The sequence below is a fragment of the Dromiciops gliroides genome, chromosome 2, assembly GCF_019393635.1.
Source record: "Dromiciops gliroides isolate mDroGli1 chromosome 2, mDroGli1.pri, whole genome shotgun sequence".
Classification (NCBI taxonomy): domain Eukaryota; kingdom Metazoa; phylum Chordata; class Mammalia; order Microbiotheria; family Microbiotheriidae; genus Dromiciops; species Dromiciops gliroides.
This window is the reverse complement of record NC_057862.1, coordinates 443,070,207-443,095,531: the sequence shown is the minus strand read 5'-3', so window position 1 is coordinate 443,095,531 and position 25,325 is coordinate 443,070,207. Positions and strand designations below refer to the sequence as shown.

The 25,325-nt window shown below is 39.2% G+C and overlaps 1 long non-coding RNA gene across 1 annotated transcript; it reads right to left on the bottom strand.

The window, feature by feature from the left end:
* Nucleotides 1-3,075: 3,075 nt before the first annotated feature.
* Nucleotides 3,076-25,127, bottom strand: LOC122741011. The gene is made up of 2 exons (XR_006354802.1): nucleotides 24,062-25,127; nucleotides 3,076-4,568 (listed from the first exon to the last, which is right to left on the bottom strand). It is a non-coding gene; the product is annotated as an uncharacterized LOC122741011 (long non-coding RNA).
* Nucleotides 25,128-25,325: the final 198 nt, after the last annotated feature.

Here is a 25,325-nt window from a genome sequence, read left to right as displayed (position 1 = left end):
TTGGTAATAATAATGTCCATGACTTGTTAATAACTTGAGAATAAACCCCTTAAGAAACTCAAAATTATAACTTTCAATACCAAGCTCCCTATCTATCCTTGGTCTAGTCTAGCTATTTTATCTTTTATTTTCTTTGATGCCACTTCTTGTAATCACAATGGGGACTGATGTTAGAGTCCAAATGTGTTGGCTATTATTGATGGAAGAAAAATACTTTGTTTTAGAGATTTTTATAGGACTTTTCCATTTCCTTTTTCCATCTGTTGTCCTTCCAGTTTCTTCCTTAAATGCCTCTGGGATGATGTGACTTATTGTAAATTCTTTGAGGTCAGAGACTTTTTGTCTTTGTATTTGTATGCATTTAGCATGGAGCTTCACCTTTCAAAAATGCTTTACCAATGCTTACTGAATTTCATTCAATTAAATCTCAGAAAGCTCTCTGTAAACTTCTACTTCTTGTTACTGTTTCTTTCTGTTGTATGGATTAATACTGATCATAATCTTCTACCATTCTCCACCATTAAGATTTTACAAATGAATTTCTCTAACTACTGATGCTCTTACCTGCCATATATCTCCTTCTTGGCAAGGAAATCGAGTTTTTCTGTTACAGAAGGCTGTTTTGGTTTCCTTATTGTGGCAACTGATTTAGTTTAGCTAAACTTCCTTGAGATGGTCAGTGTAGATATCTGTTCTTTTGTCAATTTCCCATTTTTTGGTGTCAATTATTTTAAATGGTCAAGATGGAGTTGCCTCAGTCATGTGTCATATAATTTTGTTTTTATTTTTTCTCCCGATTTGAAATTAACACTACTTTTTTTGCTCTAATAAGTTGATAGGTGACTGTATACAGATAGCTGATACAGAAATGATTCCCAAATCAGTAACTAATCATTTCCTGCCTGTACATTAAAATTTAATCGGTTTCATTTTTATCTTGTTATTTTGAGTACAGTGCCTCTTGACCAACTTTTAACTTAATTTTTTTATTCTGAACTTAATGAACACAGAGAAGGAAGGGGCAGAGCAGGTCAAGACAATAATTATATGTACAAAGTAGAACAGGAAAAAAGTATATGTGAAATTGAGAATCTCTATTATATACAGCTTACTTTTTTTTTTTTTGCAGAGCAATGGGGGAGGGGGGGTGAGTGACTTGCCCAGGGTCACATAGCTAGTGTCAAGTGTCTGAGGCAGGATTTGAACTCAGGTACTCCTGAATCCAGGGCCAGTGCTTTATCCACTGCACCACCTAGCTGCCCCCTACAGCTTACTTTTTTTTTAAAAAGTACATAATAAATCTAATGTTACTTTCAAACTTGTCATTTTTCTCTATGAAATGACTAACTACTTGAAAAAAGTTTCATAAGAAAATCTTCATATATAATCAAAATATTTACAGCAGCACTTTTGGGGATAGCAAGAATTGGAAACAAATTAGACGTCCATCAACTTGGGAAAGGCTAAACAAATTGTGATATATAAATGTAATGGATTATTACTATGCTACAAGAAGTTATGTATGGAATGAAAATAGAGAAACATGAAGAGATCTATATCAATTGATGTAAAGAAAATGATATACACAATAACTACAACATAAGTGAAAAGAACCACATATAAAAATAATAAGTGAATGTGATAAAATTATATAGATTAGGCATGACTTAAATGTATAGATATGTGAAGACATTCCCCAAACTCAACTCTTTGTAGGGGTGGGAGGTCCGCAAATGTTACACAATTCAACAGGTTTTCAGACTTTTTCAATGTTGATCAGTTATGCTGATTATTTTTCCTCTTTCTCTCTTTTTTGTCTTTAAAAAATACTATTTGTTACATGGGGTAGCTCTCTGGGAAGGAGAGGAGGAAGGCAAGGTTTCTAGGGCTCACTGTAAAGATGTAAAAAAATAGAAAATATATTTTAAATGATAAATACTTATTTAAAATTTTTTTTCATGTTAAGATTTTTATATAATCTAGAAACCTATGGCTCCTTTCATTTCATACTGCTAAAACTTTTTTCAAAGTATCTCTCATGTGCATCTTCATTAGGGATTAAAGTATGTGTTGACTTAATCAGGGAAGTTTACCAAGTTTCTCATAATTTCTTTACCTCATTCCCTTCAATAAGTGTTGGTATATAAGCAGTAATTATCTTCATGACAGCCTTTTTATAAATGCTTATTATGAGATGGCCCAGTATACAATAAAATGATGGGTTTTGTCACCTTAAATCATGATGAAACCAACTCTGCTGACTTTTATCTCTATGAGCTATAAGCCATATTTCCATTTTGCTGCAACTTCCTATTTTCTTATAGTTTCATTTATATCAAGAATGTCAAGATTGAAATTATTCAGTTCCTACAGTAATAATAACCACTCACTGGTCACTGAACAGGGCTCTCACATTTAAAGTATGTGGGAAACAGAATTGCTTTGGTTGCTGGGGGAAAGTAGGGCAAAGGTCATCAGCTCCACCCATTCCTTTTCAGCATTGTTCCTGAGTTGTTTTGAATGGCAACTGGGGCATCAGGGAGGTGGAAAAGAATCTCCCTAGTTCCTTTACAAGTCTGCAAGATGATCTGAAAGGAACCTAGACTAATTGTATAGAGGTAGGGTAAGAATTAAAATTATTTTGGACCATAGCTTAAATAGGAGTTTGGACTAAGACACCCTGAGAACCAGTAGAGTTGTTTTTTGGGTTTTTTTTTGGTTTTTTTAGTGAGGCAATTGGGGTTAAGTGACTTGCCCAGGGTCACACAGCTAGTAAGTGTTAACTGTCTGAGGCCGTATTTGAACTCAGGTACTCCTGACTCCAGGGCTGGTGCTCTATCCACTGTGCCACCTAGCTGCCCCCATCCAGTAGAGTTTTAAAAGAAAGACTTTTTAAATGCCTAAGGGCTTCTCTAGCTAGCTGAATGGATGGCTAGGTGAAGCTGGCCAGGGTCACATCAGAAAAGAACAAAGGATAACACTAGCTAAAAACTACAAAGCTTTCTCCAATACAGTGGTTTCCGAACTGTGAAGCCACAGACCTCTTTTTTTACATGAAATAAATTATGCAAACAATTTTCTTAGATAATATTTTATTCAAGTAAAATTGGAATTTATTTCAATTTTATAACACCTAAATACAATAAAAACCAACATCTATTTATTGATAACATTCTTAACAATTTTCCCATTTTAATATATAAAATGATAACCATAATACTATTAATGTAATGTGAAGGCTTCTTTTAGATGTAAAATTTCTCAAAAATGTGCTCTCACTGATGATACTGCTGCTCCTAACTCTTCAAACATTGAAGTCAAATATTTTATCTTTATAGCAGCTACAACAGAAAACCCCATTTCATACAAATAGGCCATAATTTCAGCAAAATTTGTAAAACTGTGGTAAAGAAAAGCAATGTTTATTCACCCACAGCCAAAGCGTAAGTGTTTAAGTGATTGCCAATATATTATCATGTATCTATTAACCATTCTTGTTCAGATAGAATAAAACCAAATATATCATGTTTGTCCAAAACAAATTGTTTTCTTGTCCATTCATTTTAGAAATATCTATTTCCTTAGAGGAGTGAGAATTGCTTCTATAGAGTAGTCAGGTAATTAAAAAGCAGTTCTTAACTTTCTTCTATTTCATTTGCAGGGTAATTATATTTCAAATTGGGAAATATATCAAAAATATTTTTATAAATGTATTATACATAGCTCTAACTTTTACATTAATGCAATAACTTTATCTTTCTGTTTTAGAGTGTAAATGTTGAGGATCTTGCATTGATTTATTTTGTTTAGTCAGTTTTAAAAATATACACAAGATATAAATATTTTAGGAGGAGATTCTTATCATAAAATGAACTCACTTCATCTTTACAAGAATTATTCAGAAAAATGGCAATTTCTTCTTTTAGTTCAAATACTCTTCAAAGAACTGTGGCATAACAAAGTCAAAGTGTATGGCCATAGCATAGAATTTCTCGATGGGCTATAATCATATCATGATAAATGCCTGAAACAGTATTAACACTCAGATCCTCTTCAGAGCCCCACCTCTTTCTATTGTTTTATGCCACCTCTTCCTTTCTTTACCTTCTTTCAATTCACATTAATATTATGTGAAGGATGTATGGGGTGGTGAGGGAGGAATAGCACCTCTGGTATGAGGGCTTGTCAAGCCCTTTTCAGGGCTGAGTACCTACCTATGATTTTCATGTGTCACCCAACCCTGACCTGTAGCTCCAAAAATCTGTAGCATACCCAAAGGCCACACCACAGTAGACCATCACTGAAGATGGGCTAAACCAGGTTGAGAGGAATCGACAAGCCTCAGACTATCAGTGAGTCAGGGGAGTGTCTACTTCAAGCATATGAAGACTTTGCCTAGTGAAATGGGTAGATGAGAACAATCTGATTCAAAGGCCATGAAGGTGTCTGAAGCAGGTCCTGTGGAGCACCCAGAGCTTGGTCAGACATCAGATGCCAAGGTCATCCACTGCATCCTGGGCCATAGCTAGTCATCTTGACTTTTGTCTTGTCACTGGATATCTATGACTCTGAAAGAGAATGAGATGGATGACTTTATGCAACTCTGCCTTACTTAAATCCAAATCATTCACAAGTCAAGACATCACTCCATGATGTCATTGGTTCTTTTCAGAAACAAAGGAGAAAACAACAGTTCCATGCCTCTAATCCAATTTTTTTCCTCTTCCTGATCTCTCTCTTTTGTTTTTTGTATTTTTGCAGAGCAATGAGGGTTAAGTGACTTGCCCAGGGTCACACAGCTAGTAAGCATCAAGTGTCTGAGGCTGGATTTGAACTCAGGTCCTCCTGAATCCAGGGCTAGTGCTTTATGCACTGGGTCACCTAGCTGTCCCCTCTCTCTCTCTTGCTCACACACACACACACACACAGGCTTTACCTCCATGGCTACCTCTCAAAAGTGTTCCTCAAAAGCTATACAGTACATTCTTTATTACCCCTCCCTTCAAGACCTCCCTTTCCCAACACCCTGTAACTTCCTACATCTTCCTTCCATCTATTACCTTATTTTCCCTTCTTGATCAACTCTAATTCCAGTGTTCCTAGTTCCTTTCTTTTCTAGCTTGCTTGGAATCTTTACCTTCTGGACACCTCCCCCCACCCCTTTATGTCTATGGACTACTTCAATGCCTCTCTAATCTGATTTCCCTATGACCAATCCACCAACCTGTTTACATGTCCACCCACACTGTCCCCAGATGTACCAGGCTTGTAGGTAAAGCCCAATCCCCCTAGTTCCTGGGCATTCCCTGTCTCAAGGTCACAGAATTTTCAGCCTTCTATCACACCTGAAGACCTCCCTGTTTATGGTAATGAGAATAAGGAACATATATATACTTTTTGAAGTATAGTAGTTAGGCAAAGGTGAAGTTTGGCCACTTTAGCTTAGGTGACAGAGCCTTCCCCATGCAAGCCAAGAGATGCTAGACACAAAGATCTTGTAAAGCAGGAAGACACAGAGATTTTGCAGTAGGCTCAACAGTAAAATGAAGATTTCCTGTAAGAGGAACTCATCTCACAGGGAACCTCCATCACTACCTCCTCAGAAGCCATGGATGTTACTATTGGAAACATCCAATCATTTTGTCCATTGTTTTACACACCACGCAAAGCTCCACCCCAGGTGTCCCACAATTTGAAAAACTTTGTCCTTAGGGGAATAAGTGCCATTACAGTTAAAGACCAGCTGATAGAAACAGATAACAGTAGCATCTCAGTGAAAAAGCTACATTGCAGCTGAAGAGCAACACATGGTAAAAGAATAGCAGTCTATCAGAGATGCCATTGCATTAGCACAATGATAAAGAACAGCAGAAGGTCTAGAGTGTGGTAGATATAAGCAGCTCTGGCTTCACATGTTCTCTGGCCATGTGTGTTCTCTGGTTGTCAATAACCAACTTAATATTTTTCATTTTTTGTTTTTTGGTTGGGCAATGAGGGTTAAATGACTTGCCCAAGGTCACACAGGTAGGAAGTGTCAAGTGTCTGAGGCCAGATTTGAACTCAGGACCTCCTGACTCCAGGGCCGGTGCTCTATCCATTGCACCACCTAGCTGCCCTCCATGTGTGTTCTCTACACATGTATCTGGCCATTTGTGCTCCCTTACCACACCTATTCCCTATACATATACCCATATCTATGCATTCTTTGGTCACACAGGTTCCTTGTCCTTTCTCACCTTCCCTAGTGGTGGTGTGGTAACCTGTGGGAGACTGTATATGAGGTAAATTTCTGCCACTAATTTTCTATGCTTTCTAAAATTAAATCTCCTTTGCTTTAAACTATTGTGTCACTATAAAACACTTTTCATACACTTTTAATTTTCATAAATAAAGTAAGATCTAAACAACTGGGGGAGAAATTGCTCATGGGTAGGCCAAGTCAATATAATAAAAATTACAATCCTACATAAATAAATCTATTTATTTAGTGCCATACTGATCAAACTATCAAAACAATTTTTATAGAGCTAGAAAAAATAATAACAAAATTTATCTGGAAGAACAAAAGCTTAAGGACATAAAGTGAATCAATGAAAAGAAATGTAAAAGAAGGTAGTCTAACAGTACCAGATCTCAAACTGTATTACAAAGCAGTAATTATAAATGATTGTGTCCTCTGATTACCCTAGTAAAAGTAAAGTATCAGTAGGGGCTCATAAGCCATGGTTTTGAGTAGATTGTGACCTGCAACAGTCTCATGTTTAGGGTATATTTCTAGGAAAGTTCTGGTGGCTACCAACTTGAACAGCTACATTAATATCTATAGTCTAAAAATGTATAATTCTTGGAACTTGCTGTGAAAGGGAGAAGAAAGAAAAAATCAACAGGAGCAAGGATCATTTTGCATTTTTCTATCATAGGCTGCCATGAAACATTTCAGGTCATTCTATAAATGTCACTTGTTATTACTACTATTATTTTATAGTTTAACTTTTTTTTTTTAAGTGAGGCAATTGGGGTTAAGTGACTTGTCCAGGGTCACACAGCCTAGTAAGTGTTAAGTGTCTGAGGCCGAAATTTGAACTCAGGTACTCCTGACTCCAGGGCCAGTGCTCTATCCACTGCGCCACCTAGCTGCCCCATAGTTTAACTTCTTAATGAAGCTATAACAAACGTGACAAATTTACTATAGTTTAAACGCAAAATAGTTTCCAGACATAAGACAAAGTTACCATAATATAAAGCAAACACAAAATAGTTTTCTTTACACACATAATAGGAGGGAGAGGGGATGGTCAGGAAAGTCTTTAGGAAGGAAGTAGAATTTTAGCTCACTCTTGAGTTACTTTCTTCAGCAAACATGGAGTATGTATCTACCTTGTGCAGGACTCAGTGCTGGGCAATGGGGTCAATTTAAAAATTATATATTCCCCTGGTCATGGAACTTACAATTTAACTCAAATGGTCTTATTTGTGTCCTGGTTACCTTAAATAATGTTCACGGTCCCCTAAGATGCTTCACTTGAACATTTCTTATTTCAACGATCCCTGTTAAGATTCAGTTCTTTTAAGTAATGGAAATTATGTTTCTCAAGAGTAGTGGGTTTCTTAAAAGGTTACTAGCTACAACACATAGTAGTTGTACAATGAGAATTTGTTGATTAACTCACTTAAAAAGAATTTTCATTGTAGAAAGAGGTGAAAGGAAAGTCTTTCAATTCAATGAACATTTATTTGTCTGTATCCCTAATGCCTGGCACATAGTGTGCATACAAAGACAAAAGTACAGTGTAATGAAGGAGGCATGATTTACCCCCTACATGAGTGTTATATATGTTCCTTACTTATACATCCTTTCAAGAATGTGCAAAGACCATTTGTGTTCCCCATGTATGGTTTTCCCACATATCATTTATATAAAGATCCATTTTCCCCAATGGGTGTATATATAGTTGTCAGAGAATACATTTAAGGTCATTTGTGGGGGTGTAAGAGAGATATTCTGTGGTTACTTTATTTACATTTTTACTTAATTAAAATGTCTGTGCATCACCTGGTTGACTGGCAATAAGAAAACATTAATGGGGATACATGAGCTATGATTTGGAGGGCATTCTGACCCACAATACACTTTAGAACCTTACAATGGCTAACTAAGGGCTCAAAGTAAGGGGGAGAGGGAGGTTTACAATGCTACATGCAGTTGAACAAATTCTATAGACTGTCTATCTAGCTGCATATAATAGTCTAGATTACAGTTATTTTCCATCCACTGGGCTTTTCCTACTTCAAATAACAAAATGTACTATTCATATGAAAGAGGTTGATGCCACTCATAATTAAAAGGATATGTAGTTTGAGAGTTGATTTTTTTGTAGGCGTTTGGAGGCTCAAGCTGGAGCTGCTGACAAACAAGACCACCTTCCCATTCTCTGTCCCATAGCTCACCTCCAACCTTCATGCCCATGTCCTTCAATTCCTTGTTGTATCCTCCTGGCCAGATGCTGACCCTCCCCAACACTCCCCACTCCTGCTGAAGGAAAGCCAAAATCCCTTCTCCACAACGACCGTTGGGCCCACTTCTCTCCTACCAGTAGCGGTAGCCATTTGTGGGGTAGAACCTCCAATGCATCTTAATTCCTTGACTTTGCCACCCATCCTGCAGCTGCCCCTTGAAATCTACAGACCTCTCTATCTTCTTACATTTGCTGTCTTCCCCAGTTAGACTCTCAGCTCCTTAAGAGCAGAGACTGATTTTTTTTCTATTTGGATCCCCAGAACTTAGCACATAATAAGCACCTAAGAAATGCTGTTTCATAAATTTTTCATGGATTACACTGAACTACCCACATTCTTTCTCCCAATTCTCCTTGCAAAGAAGGACCAAACCTTAGCATTTAGGGTACAATCTATGCCTAGGAAACACACGGAAACTGAGGTAGGAGCCTGAACTTTGGGCCCCTTTCTTTCTTCCTTCCTTTCTCTTTACTGTTTGACCAACTGAAATGTAACAACAGGTAACAAACAAAAACATTAAAAACTTCTACTCCAACAATTTTTTTGTCAGAAAAGAAGGGTTAAATTGTTTTTCTTAGATAAATATTTAAATGTCTTTTCCTTAACTGATACCAGCAGAATGAAGTGGACATCTAGTTCTAATGCTTTCATCAGTTCATTGGGCCATAGAATTTAGTCACCCAAGGTTTTTGTACTTACTTGACATAAACTCCTGTGTGGAACTCTAACACCTAAAAGCCTGGCATAATTAAAACATGAATATACAGTACTCAGAGAAAAGAAACTGTTATAAATCAAAGGATTTTGATTAATTATTATCCAAGTCACTAAGTGTCCAAATATCTGAGCCCTGTGATTCATTTATACTCTACTGTGTAAAATTAATGCCATTTGTGAAAACATCAAAGAGAATAATTTGCTAAGTTAGACTCCTCAGACAAATCTGTTTTTTAATGTTCTAGGTACCTGGAAAAGATACAATTGTTATTTATGCCTAATTGCTTATCACTTCACTCCTTTAAAAATATTTATTGAGAACCTACTATGTGCCAGGACCAGGGTTTAGGTCTGCCCTAGATTAATTACACTTGTTGTTTAAGGTGCACATATCTCTACTCCTAAGTGCAAGACACCTCTAGAAAAGTTTGAAAATTACTAGATGGAAAAACTGTCTTCCTTTGTTCATGTTTTGTTCTTCTCAACAACTTTTGATCCCCAAGCATTTCATGTTCTTCCTTGTTGGGGAGGATTATATAAAAACACTGTATGTATGCTTGCTATGTATTATTTCTCATTACCCCAAGCTCTAAACTTCTCTTTTCTATTCAGAACAGTGAACTGAACTGATACAAGTACAGAGTTATGGGACTAAAAAAATCTGCATACTCAAAAAACAATGCCCAGGCATGTTGTTTTTCATCACAAAGCTTCAAACCACTTCACCAAGAAATATTAATATTTTTATTACAAAAATGTAAATATATTATATATAATTATATGGTATATAATGCAATTTGTATACAGCTTATTTTACAGAACTGTTTGCATGTTGCTCCTATATAATATTAGACTGTGAGCCCCTTAAGAACAAGGATTGTATTACTTTTCTTTGTATCCCTCATGCTTAACACAGGGCTTGGCACAGAGTGGTTGCTTAATGTTTACTGAGTGACTGTCATTGAACCTGTGTGGCCATAAATGAGACCTTAGTCACTTTTCTGAGCCTCAGTTTCCTCATCTGTAAAAGAGAAACAATATCATTTTGGCCCATGGCCCAGGGGACCTCCTCCCACAAGAGGCTCTAACCATTAGCTCACACAGACTGGGTTAGTCTTGGCGGGGGACTGACCAGAAGTAGAGTCCAGGCTGCCAAACCAGATTAAAATGTGATTGGGAAATATTTCACAAAATAAAAACACAATAAAACAGAGATAACATTGCTAAAGGGACTTTGTGGGGAGAAAAAGAAGTCAGGGAAGAACAAGAAAGCACCTCATAATTCAAGAGAGACAAAAGTCACATAAGAGAACCTGGGATAGCTTATTGATAGTGTTAGGAGTTAGTTGGGTAGAAAAAGCTTAAGCCAGTGGTTCTCAAAGTATGGTCTGTGGATACCTGGGAGTCTTTAAGATCCTTTCAGGGGTAGGGGAGGTCAAAACTATTTTATAATAATACTAATATGTTTTAATTTCTAAGGTGGTAAATATTGATACACACATATCCCATATAAACAAAGTCTCAGAGATTCTCAGTAACTGTTAAGAGTGTAAAGGGATGCTGGGGCAAAGAAGTTTAAGAACCACTATTTCTGTGCCAAAGGCTGGGGAAAGAAGGCAGTAAAAAACAGAACTTCCTATAAGAGGTTTATAGGAGTCCAATTAGAAAATTGAAGTGTTTCAATTCAACATTTCAAAACTACTGAATTTTAGAGTTGGGAGGGATATCAGCAGCTATCTTTTACAATCCATTATTTAATTGAGCAATTTATTATATGCAAGACACTATGCTGGCTTTGGGACATAAAGATAGATACCATACTGGCCCTGTTATCAAGGATCTGAGTCAATATCTCTGGCCCTCATTTTCCTCATCTTTAAAAGGACAGAGTTAGACTAATGACCTGAAAGTGCCCTTCGAGCTCACTATCTATGATCCTGCGATCTTATGATCTTAGTGGAGTGAATGACAAGTATAAAAAAGACTTCAATACATGAGAGAGTGACAAAAATACAAAGAATGGTTAAGAGAAAGTGCTATGAGAAACTGGATGAAAGGAAAGATCCCTTTTACAAGAGTGCAGGGTAAGGAGAAAGGGAGACTAGTCAGGAAAACTTCATGGAAAAGGTCGAATTTTAGCTGGTCCTTGAAGGAGGGACATCAACAAGTGGACGGGGTTGGGGGTGGGCGAGGAATTCATTACAGATGTGAAGTATGACAAGAGCAAAGGCACAGAGATACAGCAGGATAAAATAGGAGATGAAGAATGATCTAGTTAGGCTGAAATGTAGAAAACATGAAGAATACTGAAAAATAAAGGACAGGAAAGTTGGAGCCAGAATGTGGGGAATCTTGAATGCCTGAGTCAGGAGTTTATACTTCATTAGGAAATGGGAAGCCACTTGAAGGTTTCTGAGTAAAGAAGTGACATGGTGATAGTTGTTCATTAGGAAGATTACTTGGGAAATGGAATGGAGGACTTATTGAAGGAAGATAAACTATATATGGGAAAACCAGTTTGGAAACTGTTTAGGAAGGAAGAAATGAAGGCCTATTAAAAAACAAAACAAAACACGATGATTTAAACAAGAAGCCTCTAGGCTTCTAGGAAAGTAAATAACTGTTCAGGACACTTACCTAGGTGTATTATTTTAAGGAGCTTGACCTGGGACTGAATGGTGGAAGTGGGAGAGCAAGAAAAACCTTTACTGTAAGGGACTGAATCCAGAGGAATGAACCAATAAAATAAAGTATAACTAACCTGTGAAGAATGTACTAGAAATTTCCTCCTATCAGAGTCAAGTGTAATAGTGTACTTGACCTGTGCGTGCTAGTAATTCAGTGGACAGTATAGGAGAAAAGATACCTTGAAGAAATTAGAAAAGGAAGACAGACCAGAATTTCATTCTCTGATGAGGAATTCTTCCCACTTTGGACCCTTATGTAGTTACAGTAAAGTTAAAAATCATCAGTAGTAAGATGATACAATAAGGTTAAATGGAAAACTAGGTACTGATACTTGTACACATTAAAAAGTCCCTTTCAGACTCCTTTAATCCTGTTAACATTGGAGTGATGCATATATGAAAAGAAAGGGAGGAGACTCTCAAATCAATCCAGCTTCTCAGGCCCAAGGTATAAAAACTGAAGCCTTTAATGGAACATCCTGAGCAAATAATCATATAAAGAAAACTGAGTTATAGAAGTGATGGCAGGTGCTGATATTTTTAAATGACTGAGAAAGTTAATATATATTTCTCTTCCTTATGGAAACAGGCAGCCCTGACAGTTTCTAACACAAAGATAAGATCACCATTTTCATAAACAAGGAGACCAAGGATTTCAGAAACATAACTTTTACTCTTAGGCTAACCATGGCTGCTAAGAATGCCAGAATGACTTTCAATTTTTATATACACACACACACACACACACACACACACACACACACATATATATGTATGTATTTTTTTTTCCTTGAGAAAGAAATGTTAATCAGCCTCTTTCTTCTGCTTTTTATAATTACCACTGATGTTTTCTAAATATGTCATTTCCTTATTTTGGGGGTAAAAGGTTCAGAGCTGTGGGAATTTATTGTGATTTGGGGGCCCTGCCTTTGAGCTGAGATTAAAAAGCCTTAGGCCCTCAGGGGTTTTCTCTGTGTAAGAGGGGCTGGTGCCCTCAGTGGAGTGGAGAAACCCATGGGCCATAGAGAACTGGCTGGGTGGACAGTTGGGGAAAGCCCCAGCTCCCTCCGCCCTGAGAGGAGTGGCCCTGGAGATCCCAGGCTTGTCCTGACAGACCCCTCGAGCCCTGGGTGTGGTACCCATGGACACTCAAGCCCCCCCACAGCCCTAGTTTGGCCATCGGATTAGCTCCGCATGTGCGGGGGTGCAGGGAGCCTGAGGTATGAGGGGAGAGAAGGAAGATACACATACACATACACACCAGGGAGTTAGACAGAAGGACAGCTGGGAGGATACCAAAGGACTAAGAGAATGCAAAGAGGTCGGTGAGAGAAGGCTAGAGAGGCTGAGAGGTCGGTGAGAAAGGGACTCTAGAGACGCTGAGACGCTAAGTGGGGCAGACTGACGGAGCAAGTAGAGAAGACGCAGAGGGGGCGAAAAAGTGAAGGAGGCTTGGAGTTAGAAGAATGGAGCTGAGCAGTGAAAGGGAAGCAGGGGAGCTGGAGTGAAGGAGAAAAAGAGTGAAAGTTGGAGAGGATTGGAGGTAAACAGGTCCAAACAGCATACCCTCAGGCAAGAGGTGGCCCTTATTATTATTATTATTATTTTTTAAAGTGAGGTAATTGGGGTTAAGTGACTTGCCCAGGGTCACACAGCTAGTAAGTGTTAAGTGTCTGAGGCTGGATTCAAACTCAGGTACTCCTGATTCCAGGGCTGGTGCTCTATCCACTGCGCCACCTAGCTGCCCCTTGCGGCCCTTATATTAAAAGTAGTCAGGTTGTTTGCTTATCAATTTGGGAGCAGAGCAGTATGGGGGAATTTTTTAAAGGCCCTAACAGATTGGTTTAGGAAATTAATAGCAGTCAGATAGCCAGCCAGTCAAACATCTACAGATTAGGCCCCCCAGCTGGCTTAGCCTCAAGTAAGTTAAAATATTTTTACATCTGAAAGGCAACCACGAAGGGATTTATGGCCCAATTATAATTTTTCTAAACTTATAATTTTTCATATAAGTCCAGTTATATATTTTTTCAGATTAGTTATAGTTAAGTTAATTTTTTTGTTTGTTTGTTTGTTTTTTTGGGCAGGGCAATGGGGGTTAAGTGACTTGCCCAGGGTCGCACAGCTAGTAAGTGTCAAGTGTCTGAGGCCAGATTTGAACTCAGGTACTCCTGAATCCAGGGCTGGTGCTTTATCCACTGTGCCACCTAGCCGCCCCCAAGTTAATTTTTTTTTTAATAGAGCTTACCCTGATTAGATGTAACACAAGAAATTTACAGGACTTAAAGGGTACATTTTCTTCTCCATGATAGTTCACGACTCCCATTAGCTCTCAGGAGACAGAAGACAAGTGCACTTTAAAAGGTTAAGGCACTAGCAAGTTTCAAAATAATTTTAAAGGTTTCCTTTTGATTTTTAAAAATGTTTCATTATCACATGAAACTTAGCCTCTGAAATTCAAAGCTCCAACAATCCTAAAATTTCAGCTACTAGGGAGGCAGCAAAGATTCAGAAGGATAATGAAGAAAAAGAAGGTAGAAATAAAGAAGAAGAAGAGAAGCAAGGGAGGGATTAGGAAAAGTAGAAGAGATAACAAGAGAAGAAAAGGCTTCTCTATGACATTCATTGTTAGGAAGTAAGTGGCACAGTGGAAAGAACATTGGATTTGGAGACCAAAAATTCTGGATTAAAATTCCTGGTCTACCACTCATTGTAAACTGGAGTAAATCACATAATCTCTCTGGGTCACCATTTTCTCAACTATAGAAACAAGGTGGTTGTCCTAGACCATTTCCTAAATACCCTTTCAACTTTAAATCCTGTGATGCTAAAATTCTGAATTTCTGAATCCTGTGTAAGGTACAAAGTATGATAACCCAGGTAGTTAATTGTCCATAATGCCTCGGAACTGGAGGAAATGGTTTTTAATACAACAACAGGGAGTCAAGTTAGACATTAAGAAAACTTCTTGAAGGCCAGAGGGAATACACACTGGATATTCTTTTTCTCTTATGCTGCACCAGAGCCCAAAGAATGGGGTATGAGGGGAGGGGCAGAAAAAGACCCAAGGATTAACTCCTATTCTTTTTCCCTTCTGTTTTAGCATCTCCTCCTTCCCAGAAAGCCTTCTACTCTTCTCCAGTCTCATCAATGTTCATTACTATCATTAAAAGCTGTTACAAAACTCCTCTCCTCTGTTTTTTAAATATAAAGCATACCTAACTCTTCTACTGTGTTCCTTCATTACTTATATGAAGTACATCATACTCCACGTGGTACTTTGTGTTATTCTCATCCCATCATATGTCTTCAAAGAATTATAGGACTCCTCAAATCCCAGAGTTGGATGGAATGTCAAACAGCATCTAGTCTAACCCATACTTGAGTAGGAATCTCCTCTACAATATCCTCAGCAAGTAAATTATACAGTCCACTTGAAGACCTCCAGTTATCTGATCTGTAATATGAGGGGGCTGGCTAAGTGATATTTAAGGATACTCTAAGTTTTTACATCATGAAATCATGAAAACCTTTCTGGACCAGCCCATTTCACTTTGGAATTATTTAACACCAGCATTTTATATTTCCATACTTTATTTTTATACATTTCCATATCCAATATCTCAGGTGACTGTCACAAAAACAAAATGAGGTACGTAGGAGGCAGGTACTATCATCCCAATTTTGTAGGCAATATGGTATGATAGAGAGTGCACTGGGCCCAACATCAAGATGCTCTTATACTTACTAGCCATGTGATTCTGGACAAGTCATTTAACTGCTTTGTGCCTCAGTTTCCTCATCCTCAAAATGGGAATATTTGTTATAATAATCTCACAGTTATTGTGAACAAAGTGCTGTCCAGATCTTAAAGTGCACAAAAATGTTATAATCATGTTACATGTACATGTTATTTCAATTAAGGCTATAAGTTACAGAGCAGAAGCTGATCTGCACTGATAGAGAGAATGCCTTCTCTATAAGATTCTTTCCAATTTATCCTGTCTATTTCATTTGTATATGTTGTTTCCCCAATCAAAATGTGAGCTCCTTGAGAATAAGAACTGTTTTCTTTGTAATTATAGCTTAGCATACTTCCTGGAATACAGTAGGCACTTAATAAGAGATTGTTGACTTGACTTTCCTGAAGGGGAAGTTCCTTACATTAATGAAAAATTAAAGATGTCCAGTTTTTTTTAAGTATTACTATTATTTTACAGTTGAAGAACCTAAGGGACTTGCCCTGAGTTCTGTACTGCAGGTTACCTGTGGGTCTCCTGACACCTGGTCCAGAGCTCTTTTTACTAAACCAGTAATTCTGTGATTTTATGGTCTGCCTGTATTTTATCTCCAGACCAAATCTAGATTTTTCCAAATAGGATTTTCAGATTATACACTAGCTTGGTAAGCTAATTTGGTGTGGGGGTGGGGAGGTGGAAGGGCAGGAATTTGGTTAGTTCCCAGGGTAAGTATGCTTCCTGACCTGGAAAACAAAATCAAACCATCAAATCAAGTCTTGGAAAAGTCAGATTCAAGGCATCTCCACAACTCAGATTTCTCTTTAAAGTTTCCCAGCTGGCCTTAGATATAGATGGCCCTATCTTCTGGGCATTTCAACTTGTCTAAAATGTTGAATTACGATTGGTTTTGCCTTTGTTCATTTTGGGTCCTGAGAAAAGAGGAAGTGCTAAAAGGTCCTTTCTACCTGTGCAATCCTATGAAATGTGGGTTTAATATCTATGCTGTCTCTGTGTTTCTTCTTTTAGGATTGATGAGACCTAGAGAAGCAGTACAGTATACTGAAAAGAGCACTGATCTTCAGTCAGAAGATCTGAGTCCAGGTCCTGGATCCTAAACTTCCTATGTGACCCAGGTGAAGTCACTTAACTTCTCTGATCTTCAGCTTCTTCATCTGTAAAAAGGTATATCTTCCTCTTAAAATAAGGATACTTAACCTTTTTGTCTGTGTTATTGATCCTTTTAACGGTTTGGTGAAAGCTATGGACCCCTTCTGAGAATGTTTTTAAATGCATAAAATACATAGGACTACAAAGGGAAAAAATTATCTTGAAATAGTCTTTTGTGTGTGTGTGTGGTTCAATGGGGATTAAGTGACTTGCCCAGGGTCACACAGCTAGTAAGTGTCAAGTGTCTGAGGCCAGATTTGAACTCAGGTCTTCCTGAATCCAGGGCAGGTGCTTTATCCACTGCTCCACCTCAGATTTAGAACCCTTGCAAATCCTCCCTTTTATCAAGCTTTCTTACTTCTGTCAAGGTCCCACCAGTGTTCCAGTCTTCCATGTTTGGAACTTAGGCAGTAACCTCTACCACTCACTCTCCCTCGCCCTACATATTTAATCAGTGGCAAAATCCTGCCATTTCTATTTCCACCTTGTTCTCCAATCAGAGCTCTCTCTACTCATGGCATCCCCACAGTTCAGACACTCATCACCTCTCACCTAGACTACAGTAATGGAATAACTGATCTTCCTGCCTCAAGTCTCTTCCCACTCCAACCCATTCCCCACAAAGCTGCCAAAGTGATTTATTTTCCTTAAGTGCAAGTCTCATCATATTGTTCCCCAACTCCAGGGCCTCCCTATTGCCTCTAGAATAAAATATAAAATCCGATGCTTGGCTTTTAAAGCCCTTTACAACCTTTTCAGCCTTATTATACAGTATTCCGCTTTGCAAACTCTGCAATTCAACCAAATGGGGCCTTCTCTATTTCTCACAAGGCACTCCTTTTTGCCATCTTCATGTCTATAATGCATTCCTCACCTCTGCCTCACAGAATCCCTCACTTCCTTCAAGATGGAACTCAAATACTACTTTTCCACAAAGCCTTTCACAAACCCCACATGCTAATGCCTTTCTACCTAATATCTTGTATTTATTCTGTATATACTTTATTTTTATTTATATATATATATACACATACATACACACACACGCATGTTTGTCTCCCCAAATAGAATATAAGCTCCTTGAGAACAGGTATGTAAAAAATTAATTATTCACTAGCTAATCTAATCTGACAAAAAATTTATAATTGGAATTATGAAAAATTATAAGTTTATGAAAAATTATAATTGGGCTGTAAGTCCCTTCATGGTCACCATTCAAATGTATAACTATTTTTGATGACTGGGCCTAATTTGGGGCTAATCTGACTGGAGGACTAATTTGGGGACTTTTGACTATTTGGCTATCTGACTGCTATTAATTTAATGTGGGCCATTTATAAAGTTCCACCACACTGCTCCCAAATTGATAAGCAAAAGATTAAGAAGCCTCTTAACTAAATAATCAAAGCAGAGTTTATTTATGAGATACTATTTAAAATTAAGAATACAGGGAAATAAAATGTACAACCTGACTGCATTGTGGTGTGTCTCTTTCCTACCTGCTGGCCTCGCACTTTTTTAATACAATAAGGGCCTTAGCCGCCTCTTGCCTTAGGGCACTCAGGTCCTTTATTCTAACTCCAAGCCCCTTTCACTTTGTAAATCCCCCTGCTTCTAACTTCCCTCTCCTTACTGCCACCGCTGAATCCCTGTGTTTCTCTCTCACTGACCTTTTGTCTGTCTGCTCTGTCAGTCTGCCCTTCGGCCTCTCTTTTCTCTGCTCCTAGTCCTTCTTGTCTTCTCCTGCGTCCTTGTAGCCCTGTCTCTAGTCTGCCGAGCTCCAACCTTTCTAATCTTGTCAGCCAGCCTCCAGTCCTCTTCTCAGCCTCCCCCCTCCACCCCCCACCATCTCCTTGTCCGATCCCTTCCTGTCTAACTCCCAGGTCTATACCTTTTCTTCTCTCCACTCAAAACTCGGGGCTTCCTGTGCCCCCACAGACCAAGCTAATCTGCCAGCCAGGGCTGCAGCTGGTGGGGTGGGAGAGGGTGCACTCGAGCCTCACGTGCTACACCAGAGCCCAGCCTGGACAAGCCCAGGATCTCTCGGATACCTCCGCTCAGATCAGAGGGAGCTGGGGGCTTTTTCCCCCCAGCTGTCTAACCTGACATCTTGTACAGCCCACAGGACTTTTTGGCTCAGCTGAAGCAGAGGGGGAGGGGCACCAGCACCTCCCACACAGAAGAGACCCTGAGGGCCAAAGGCTTTCTAATCTCAGCCTAAAGGTAGGGTCCCCAAATCAAAATAAATTTCCACAGGTATTATTTCTTTTTTTGTACTTGGATACACAATGTATAGCAAAATACTTGGCACACTGATGCTTAATTGTTATTTATGGATTGATTACAGAATGGTAGCAAATATGTATATAAAACACTTTTATAAAGTTATATACAAACTTTTATAAAGTTATATACAAATACTACTAGTGACATAACTGGAAAAATAATATGAACATTAGGTTTATTATATATACACACAATCTAAGTAGGACTGTGGCAAGGAGCAAAGTATTTTTCCTCTGCTCTAGGTACATTGTTAAAAAGAATGAGCCCCTTCAGACAAATAAATGAGAGCTATCTAGTCATATGAAAAAATTACCTAGATCACTATTGATCAGAGAAATTCAAATTAAAACAACTCTGAGGTATCACCTCACACCTATCAGAGTGGCAACTATAACAAAAAGGGAAAATATTGGATGCTGGAGGGGATGTAGGAAAACTGGAACTAAATCTAATCCACTGTTGGTGGAATTGTGAAAAGATCCAAACATTCTGGAGAGCAATTTGGAACTATAACTAAAGGACTATAGAACCGTGCATACCCTTTGTTCCAGCAATTCTACTGCAAGGTTTATATCCCAAAGACATCCACAAAAAGAGAAAAAGACATATTTGTACAAAATATATAGCAGCTCCTTTTGTGCTGGCTAAGAATTAGAAATCAAAGGAATGCCCATCAATTGGGGAATGGCTAAACAAGCTGTGGTATATGATGGTGATGAAATATTATTTTTCTATAAGAAATGACAAGCAAGATTTCAGAAAGACCTGGAAAGCCTTGTGTGAACTGATGTATGGTGAAGTGAGTAGAACCAAGAGAATGTTGTGCAAGAGATAATACTGTTTGATGAAGAACTGTGAATGACTTGACTATTCAACAATAAAATGATCCAAGACAATCCCAAAGGACTAATGATGAAGCATACTATCCACCTCCAAAGAAAGAACTGATATTGATTGAACACAAACTGAAGCATGCTATTTTTCACTTTCATTTTTTGCTTTTATTCAAGTTTTCTTGTAAAAAATGACTAATGTGGTGATGTTTTACATAATTGCACATGTATAACCCACATCTGATTGCTTACCACCTCAGGAAGGGGGTAGAGGAGGCAGGAAGGAAAGGACAGATTGAATTTGGAACTCAAAACTTTAAATAAAAATGTTTATTATTTTAAAAAAGAATGGACCCTATCAATTGAGGTATAGCTAAAAAAAACTGCACTATATCAATAGCATGCAACATTACTGCATTATACATATAAGAAACAATGAATGTGATGAATTCAGAGAAGCATGAGAAGATATGTGAACTGATGCTAAGTATGCAGAACCTTGAGGCAGCTAGGAGACACTGGATAGAACACCAGGCTGGTAGTCATCTTTGTGAGTTCAAATCTAGCCTCAGACACTTACCCTGTTTCTCTCAGTTTCCTCATCTGTAAAATGAGCTGGAGAAGAAAATGTCAAACCAAAATGAATGAACAACATGCAGAACCTCGAAAACAATATACTCAAAATAAAAGGGAAACTGACAATTGTGTAGTTATGATCAAGTTCAGTCCAAGAGAATCTCTGGGAAAATTTATTTCCCTCCAGATGTTGCAGAGCTGGGGGATTATGGGTATAGTATATTATATATACTGTCAAACACAGTAGATGTACTAATTGATTTGGTGAATCACTTGCTTCTCTTTTTTTATTATTTCTAAAAAGGGATAGCTTTCTGGGAAGGGGAAATATATTCAAAATAAATGTAATGATGTACAAAAATATTTATAGCTGCTCTTTTTGTGATGGCAAGAAATTGGAAATTGAGGGGCTGCCCATCAATTGGGGAATGGCTGAACAAGTTGTGGTATATGAATGTAATGAAATTCTATTGTGCTGTAAGAAACGATGAGCAGAAGGAGTTCAGAGAAACCTGGAAGGACTTGCATGAACTGATGATGAGTGAGATGAGCAGAACCAGAAGAACATTGTACACAATATTATCAACATTGTGTGTTGATCAACTGTGATGGACTAGATTCTTGTCACCAATACAATGGTACAGGAGAGTTCCAGGGCACTCATGATGGAAGGGGATCTCCAAATCCAGAAAAAAAAAAAAAAAGAACTGTGGAGTATGGATGCTGATTGAACCATACTATTTCTTTTGTTTTTTGGTGCTGTTGTTTTTCTTTTTTGAGGTTTTTCCTTTTTGCTCTGATTCTTCTCTTATAACATGACTAATGCAGAAATATGTTTGATGCTATATTATATATATATAAAATCTATATCAGATTACCTGGTGTCTAGGGGAGGGGGGAGGGAGGGAGAAAAATTTGAAATTGGAAATCTTATAAAAACAAATGTTGAAAACTATCTCTACATGTAACTGGAAAATAATAAAATGCTTTTTATTTTAAAAAATGTGATGTAAAAACAAAAACCAATGTATATTTCTGAGGAATTTGGGGTCTCTCGCATTGGGTTCTCAATTGTATTGGATAAATGACTTACTAGAGAATAGAGACAGTTGTTTGCTATTCTCTTGCCCCAGATCCCTGTCTGCCCACTAAATGCACTAATTTATCTTGAAATAACTTTCTGAGAAAAGGGTGTGAGTTCCATTCCTCAGTGTGCCTGCAGGTGCTGTGCTCAAAACCTGATATTAAAAATATTTTCTACTATAATGGCTACACATCACTTTCAACCCTCTTTAGTTACAATTGCAAATATAAAACTACATTTGAATAACTGTAACTAAGATGCTCTCTTATCTATATGTAATGAAACCAAAGTCTACTGTATAACTCCACTAAGTCTAATAACAGAACCAAAAACAACCACTTTATAACTGCATAGGGAATAGATACAAAATTCTTTAGAACCCTTTCATTCCAATAAATTTATAAAAATGCTGAAATTTAGTAAAATAATTGGTTCTTTCAGATGTGACAAGTCAAATCAGAACCTGGACTATTCAGACGACTTTTAGATAATTCAATTAATTGACTTTTTATGGAATAATAGATAGAAAGGTGACACTGGAACCAGGATGATATGAGTTCAACTACTGCACTGCTTCTATGACTTTGGGCACATCACTTAACCTCTCAGTTTCTAAATAAGGACTATATGTAAAAGTCAAAGAGAAGATGCTGACTTGCATTAGCAGATTTTACTCATATGCAAGTTTCCTATATCAATGAAATGATAGGTCCAGTCCTTATCCCTAACAGGTGCAAAGCGCTGTGATAGCCACTGGCGAAAGCACCAAGACATCAGCAAAGATAATAATAGATAGTATTACAGGAAAAGTGTAGCTAGAAAACAAAGAACTATGTAAAGTTTTAGGGAAATCATTTTCCAGTTGGAGAGGAGATCAGGCAAAGTTTTCTAGAAGCAGGGACATTTTGTGGAGATTTCAAGGATGAGTTCAAAAGACAAAAATGCGGAAAGAGGCCATTCCACGCATAAGGAACAGTCTGAGCATAGGAAAACAATTCCTTAGACACAATCTGTCCCTGGCCAAAAGCCCATCATTCTTGAAATTGAAAGAGAAAAAAGGGAAATGATTGCATCAGTTTTCTAGCCAATTTCCAAAAGCTAAATCCACCTTTCAGTGGGGAAAAATTTGATTCAATGAGCATTTATCAAGTACCCAATATATACATATATATGGCTTATATTTTATTGGGTGGAGACAACATATACAAAGATAAGGCTAGAGCTAGGGAATGGACTTGCAATTTCTTCACATAGGCAATTCCTGGAAAACTCTTTTTACCAATTAAAGTTGGCACTTTCTTTTATATTCAAAGTCTCAGGGAATTACCTAGAGGACTTATAGGTTAAATGACTTAATCAGGGTCAAACAACCAGTACATGGGACAGACGAACTCAGGCCTTCCAGCTCCCACAGCCAGGAAACAAATGATAACTGGGGAGATTAGAAAAATCCTCTTTAAGAAGTGGTACTTGAGCTGAGCCTAGAAGTGAGCTGGGGATTCCAAGGGACAGAGGTGAGGAGGGAGAGCACTCTATGCATATGGAATGTCCTTTATGGGGGGAGGGAGGGTGAGAGAGAGAGATATTTTGTGTGTGTGTGTGTGTGTGTGTGTGTGTGTGTGTGTGTGTAAAATGTTAAATGAATCTGGAAGTAATTGAAAACAACTGAAGCTTCTTCACCAGTGGAGTGACAAGGTCAGACCCATACTTTAGGAAATCAGTTTTGCAGTTGTGCAGATGATAAATTGGAAAGGGGAGAGACCAGCCAAAGAGATCAATTAGGAAACTACTGCATAGTTAGTTAAGGGGAGAAGCATTGAAGAAGGTGTGAAGCAAGATGGTAGTCCTGTAATTACAGCCAAGGATAATTAGAAAAAATGTTAAGGTAGAATAGATAAGGCATCTCTTGATGGAAACCAGGGAAGGAAAAATGGAAGAATGGAAAATGACCGTGAGGTTCAGAACCGGAAGGAAGAGTGGTGGTATTCTCAACAGAATTAGGGGAGGAAGGAAAATGTAGAAATTAGATCTCTCTTTGAAAAAGAGGTAAAAAATGAAGGGCTTTTCGAATGATAAGGTGAATTTTTACCTCCACCTCAAAAGCTCCCTGTGCGAGTACTGTCTATCCATATTTTTCAGTCTCCATCTCTTCCCCTTTAATTCGACTTTTCAGGTTAACTCAGACAAAAGCAAAGTGATCTTTATTCAATATCTAGGCAAATTCTGCCCTCTAAACCTGGCAGACACTAAAAGTTAAATAAAAAATTATTACGTTACTGTGGTCAGTAAAATTTACATTTGCGGCCCGGAAAGCTGATCGGCCTAAAGAGCCCACAGCAGACGCCTCTCAGCGGACCGGTAATGTGATGTCACTCCCTCTCCTCCGCTTCCAACAGGTGGACCCGGGGCAGGTGCCAGAAGGCAGTTTCAATTTCCGAATCGTCTTCCCCTTACCTGTCACCGTCTCCCCAGCCACCAGGCGCATGCAATTAGTGCCTTCCTGCGGTATCTCGTCCTCTTTCTACCTGGTAGAAACTTCCTGGGCCGGAGCTTTGAGGTCTAGAGGGCCGAGGCCTGGAACGGATCCCCAGGGTGCGGGAAGAGCGTCGCGCGGCCCCACGCCGGCCTTTGTTTGTGTTTCAGACGTAGACGCCAGGGAAGGTGGAGCAGCCAGCAGGACACCAGGCCTGACTCATTTCCGGGGAAGACAAGTTCGGCCTCCTTGATCTACAACGCCCCAGCCTCTCCCCGCCCCCATCAGTCCCACCTCCTCTACCTACCACCCTTCATTGTCAAAGAAAGCAAACATCCAGGGAAAGCCCATCAAGAAAAGCGCTTCATCTATTGCTGTCGGTCCCAAAGCCTTTGGCTTTGAAATCCTCCGTCTCCGGCCCATGAATGTCAGAGCTGGAAGGGTCTGCCATTTACTCCATTCTTCTCGTTTCGAGAGGAAACTGAGGCCCAGAGACTAGGAAGGACTTGAGCGGATCCTACAGCCACTGCTTCAGTGGGGGCCGGAGCCCAAATCTCTGGACTCCCGGGTTAGGGCCGGAGGGAAGAAGCCGGTGGCCCGTGCTCAAACCCTACCTCCCTGATACCATCGGAGAGTGACTTACACAGCCACCCCCGCAGGCCTAGGAACAGGGAAGATGAAGGGAAGTGGCCTTCTCCCTGCCGCGCAGGCGGGCTCAGGCTCCCTCCAACGTTAGGAGGGAGAAATTAGGCGGGGAAAAGAAGACCGAGTGGGCGCTCACAGGAGCACTGCGAGGGAAGGAGAACCAGGCGGAAGACCAGGCCCCCTTTAGGGTGACCCCGCCCCGGCTACGACAGCCGCAAAAGCCTCGGCCCCAGGTGACCCCTTCCCTCCCCTCCCCTAGGGGGTGCGCAGTAATGCCAAGCCCCGCCTCCTAGCTCTCAGAATCAACAGCGACCCCAGGAAGCTAAGAGTTGGAGAATGAACTGCTCCTCCCCCTATCCCCACCCCCAGGCACGCGCCTCCTTGACTTCAGCTAAACTGCATCTACACACACCTCTTCTCTTAGTTTATTTCTCTCCGCCCACCTCCAGGACCACCATCTCGCGCGGACGCCGGGCACGTCGGGAAGGGAGGCGGAGGGTGGGTGGAGTGGAAGGCAGAAGTGTACGAACAACCAAAAGCCTTTGCTCATCGAGCCTCTCCTCGCACTCTCTGCGCAGGCGCAGGGCGTGGAGTCTCCCG